This window comes from Opisthorchis viverrini, assembly GCF_000715545.1.
Source record: "Opisthorchis viverrini unplaced genomic scaffold opera_v5_831, whole genome shotgun sequence".
NCBI lineage: Eukaryota > Metazoa > Platyhelminthes > Trematoda > Opisthorchiida > Opisthorchiidae > Opisthorchis > Opisthorchis viverrini.
The window spans coordinates 1-5,011 of record NW_008752485.1 but is presented as its reverse complement, the minus strand read 5'-3'; positions in this window follow the sequence as shown (position 1 = coordinate 5,011).

Genomic DNA, 5,011 nt, shown 5'->3' with positions numbered 1-5,011 from the left:
ACGCCTGAATGTGTCACTTGGCCTTTTACCGCAGAGTCACTCATCCGGGCGTCCATCGGAATATTTCCGAGTGAAGCCCGGACTTCCCTATGCCATCTTACTGAACTGTTGCAGAGGCGGTTTTATGACACCGGGTTTCGCCACATTTACAATGCATCCTCCAAGCCGTCAATATTTTGGGATATAAGTGAAGAAGCTCTGCGTTGTAACAAGTATATTTTTCTCAACTATTTGGTGGCATACCTTCAGGCTCAATCATACGGTAACAGTGCGAATAGAAGATGACTGGGGACTTTGTGCATAATGGGATTGCGCAAAAAAAGAACAATGTCAAAAACAGTGGGCAATATTTGATGTAAATTTGGGCCTGCCTAGACTGGTATGGGAAACCAATACTCGGTTACCAGGAGTTAAGCTTGATTTTCGGAGAACATATCAAACGATAACAAGACCGAATTGTTACGGTTTTAATTTGGCGGGCTAAAACATAACAAGAGAAGACGAAAAAAGTCATCACGCGTGGTGCGTGGTGAGAGAATTTAAACTGCACAAAATAACAAAGAAGAACAGCGGATCTGGTGCGGTAGCAGTGTAAACGAAACGAGATCTGTTAATTTTTTCTGAATTCTAAAAGAATCGCGTCTTAGAGGCACGCCCGAGATTTCTCTGAAACCGCGGTTTGAAAAAGAAAAGCTTTAAGATGAAGTTTTAGCATTTGATGGTAGGTAATCGGGCCACTAAGATCTCCCCACGGGGCCGCAGTTTTATCAGAAGTTGTCCAAACGAACTCGGAGTCCACTGTAGGCGCAAAATTCTTATTTTGATGGCTTTGCCCATCGCCTGTATGAAAACGGCGGGAAATTTTGTGGAAAAGCTCGTTTCCTCGTGTGCTTCCTTACGTATTAAATTTGGAAATAACCTCAAAATGGCGCAGACAATAATCACGCACATTGCGTCCGTGCAAACTCAAAATGGAGTAGACATTCGCAAACTGGACATCCAAAATTCTCCTTTGGTTGCAGCAAGCGTCCCGAAGAATTCAAGGAAATCGTCACAGCCAGTAAGTCTATTGTTTGTTATGATGGCCAGCATACCTTAAATCTGGCTCAAGCAAAGGTTTGACTTCACCGATGTACCGAGCCATCGATTTTGATGTTGGGTGAATTATTGGTTTTGTGAGCAGAACAAGCAGATGGTACAATAAGATGGCCATTGCTTCTAAGTCCTTGCATGAATTAAGCGAACCGAGGCGGTCTTCTGTGAAATACGCTGGTCTATGAAATATTAGAGATATAGTGAACTATGGGCAAGCCATTGGACTTGGTATGGTAGTCGCGATACCGTCATTGCAACACCGTACTTCGGTTCGTAGACATGAAGATCTTGGATGAGCTGTTTATTGTTGCCGTTGTGGTTAGGATGGTCTCGGGTCTGTCGAGGGTTCGTGGTGCTTCATTACTGCGATTCAACTGAAGTAATAAGACAACAATTTCTACACTGGGGACTGAAAATGGGAAAAATTGTCCGAAAGGTTTGCTAGAAAGAGCAATTTGGTGTGAGTTATAATGCCTCCCAAGATAGCAGGAAGTCAAAAGCTATCAACAGTCCTAACTACTTCAATGAGGCGAGGCTGACCAACTTTAAAAACGTTAACCGATATTTACGTGCAGATAATAGATGTGTGGTCGATGCAAGATGGTGAGTATATCTGAGTATAAGGGAAGTGCATTGGCTAGGTTGTGGGCAACTAAGTTAGCTTGAAAGCTTACGGAGACGTCAGGTGGTGTTGCCTGTTCGCACGAAAATCTGACCTCAGAATGGAGCTGTTATAGCCCAAAAAGCGTACAGCCTCGAAGAACCAGTTGCGTCTGAGGCGGCACTTTATGCATATTTGGTGATTCTCTGTTAGCATCTTTTGCCTTCCTATCAAGGATGATGATAATGATGTTCTGCTTTGGTGTGCTATTTGTACCCACAAAGTGTCTCGTTATTGTGGTCTAGTTTTAATCCAGCAGGTGGGTGGCGTAGCATCAGGCATGATCAAAAGGTTGGTCAGAAGAAAGCGTGAGATTTTGTATTTGCCGGTAACGGAAAAGTGGGCGATAGGGTGCAGCCAAGAGAAGGAAACGTATAGTTGCGGGTGTGCTAGCAAACTGGGTATAGCAGTGCCATGTCACCAATTGTCAGGGCGCGCAAAGACAGAAGAAGCACATGTGCAGAGAGTGACACATCTCTAAGGCCACCGTCGGTTCGACATCCCCGGAAATTAGGTGAGTTGGCGGCTCCCACCAAACACGGCTTAGCAACATACAGCCAGCGTAGTGGCCTTGAGATTGTTCACGACCGGAACGCTACCACTGGCTGTACGGAACGAACAAGTGTTCGACCATATTTGGCCAATTAGTCATCCTATATATTTACTCAGACGCTCTGTATGTTTTTTGCTGGCAATACAGCCGTGTCCCGAGTTTCTCTGTCTTCTCCCTAACACGTAATCTGTCAGGCCCGGTGCAGGCGTAACCCTTAGGCGGCCACGCAAGATACAACACTGGCAGATGGGTGTTCTCAATGGCAATTTTATTCGAACAGATGCAATATCTCCTCAAACAGTAGCAGCAACAGTTTGAGCTGGCGCAGTTGAAGCTCATCGAGACGCTGACTGAAAAATTGTCACTGCAGAAGCCGATTAGTCAGACTACTGAGCCGTCCACTTCAGTGATCGACAAGATGCTCAACGCGATCCCTGAATTCCAGTTCGTTTCGACCTCATGCATTACTTTTGATTCTTGGTTCAACAAGCATCAAGACTTTCAGATTGCATCTAAGAAGCAGGGAAGATTCTTGTAGACCAAGACAGTTGGTCAGGAAAATTGGAGTGGCCGAACATGAACGTTTTAAGAACTATATTTTGCCACGAATACCAAGTGACCTGACTTTCGATGAAACCGTTGCTGTTTTATCGTCAGGCTTCCTTGTTCAGCCGTCGATTTCACTGTATGAATTTGGGCAAGAATGCTTCTGAAGACTGCGTCACGCACGCAAGCAAACTCAACAAGGAGTGTGAACGTTTCAACCTCCGAAGCGTGACAGAGGATCAGTTCAAATATCTTATATTTGTGTGCTGGTTGACTTCTCCTGAAGACGCAGACATAAAAACAAGAATCCTCAGCAAGATTGAGCGAGACTCAAACGTCACATCACAGAATATTACGTCGGAATAACGGCGCCCGATGAATCTGAAGCGTGATACTGCCATGATACAGGAAAATGGCCCCAGCAATGCTGTTCATGCGATTTAGAAGCATACTGTCTATCATGGTGACAAGAAACCCCTTCGGTATGCTGAAAATTTGGTGAGTGACAGTTCGTCAACTTTTGTCCGTTCAAAAGACACCGTTGCAGCAGGTTCTTTCGTGTTGGAAACAAAGAAGATGGGTGTCACGGCGAGAAAAGGCAAGCACGCAAGAGGCATTCTCGAACCAGAACTTCCCATTCGAAGCTTCCGAAAGCTCGCGTCGGTCTGGCCGCTCATCAAGGCCCACACGTAAACAGCAGGAACTACGTTTCAGTGTGTATTAACAGCACACCTGTTCGTCTTCAGCTGGACACGGAATCATACATCACGATCATCTCAAAAAGAACTTGGAAATTTCTTGGCAGCCCAGCATTGAGCAGGACCAAACACGTTGCACGCAGTGCATCCGGAAGTTTGCTGAGACTCACTGGTGAGTTCAAATGTTCCATAACTCTTGATGGGTACCAATGTGATGGCATTTGTATTGTGTCCGATCGTTCTGGATTGGACTTATTAGGATTAGATTGCATTGACAAGCTAAACCTTTCGGACAGGCTACCGAATACTCTCTGTAACAAGACACAGGCAACGAAAACGAACATATGCAAAAAGCTTCCTGACTCGTTTTGGAAGAGGAACTCAGAATGTCGCAGCCCGTACACTAAGTCCTTGTTAAACCACCCTTAATCAAATGTCCAAGCCGAGAGACTTGTGGATACTTTTAAGCGAGCACTGTTGAAATCTCGACGGGAGGGACCAAAGTACGATCTATCTCCAAAAAGGGAAATGTCAGGGAGCGCCCAGACAGAAGAAATCCAAGTGTGCAGAGAGTGACGCATCTTCAAGTTCACCATCGGTTCGGCACGTCCGAAAACTAGGTGAGTCGGCGGCTCTCACCAAATACGGCTTGGCAACATACGACCAGCATATTTGACTTGAGATTGTTCACGACCGGAACACCACCATTGGCTGTACAGAACGAACAAGTGAACGGCCATATTTGGTCAATTAGCCATCCTATATATTTACGAAGACGCTCTGTACGTGAATCTTGGACACACGGCTGTATGTGTCCTGGCAATTCAGCCGTGTCCCCAGTTCTCCGTCTTCTCCATAACACGTAGTCTGGCAGGCTCAGTGGAGGTATAACCCATAGACGGCCACCCACGATACAACACCATTACGCTGGAATACTTCGGTTTCTCGACAGCCCCTTAACGGACGTCATTTTTCAGATGATTTGGCTTGGATGTGTAATGCTTTGAGGAGAATGATATTTTTGGTTGGCCGGGGAAATCTTCAGAGATAGCACAAAGCTTATATAAGATCTCAGATATTTTCTGATCCGGTTGGAGAGGTAGTGTGGTGCAGCGTTTTATATTCGTTCTGATTGTAGTGTGCCGGATATGGTCAATGCACGAGCCTGCGATGCCCATCCGCGTTTGCTAAATCGAAACACTCATGACGACAAGGCAGTGTATCCGTGAATATCAAGTAATGTGTGTATCAGGCTCCAATACGGGCTGTTGTGTTGCATGCCCGTTTGAGAAGCGGAACCAAGGCGTTTCCGGGCGTTTGACAACGGTTGTCTGAAAGCCAGAGCTCTTGTGGGTAGGTGTCGTCAAATATGTAAGGCGACGATTTCGTAGCGACTTCTCAGTTGTGCGCCGGGGAGTTCCACTGAAGAATGTGTTACGGCTATCTGCTTTCTGAGTT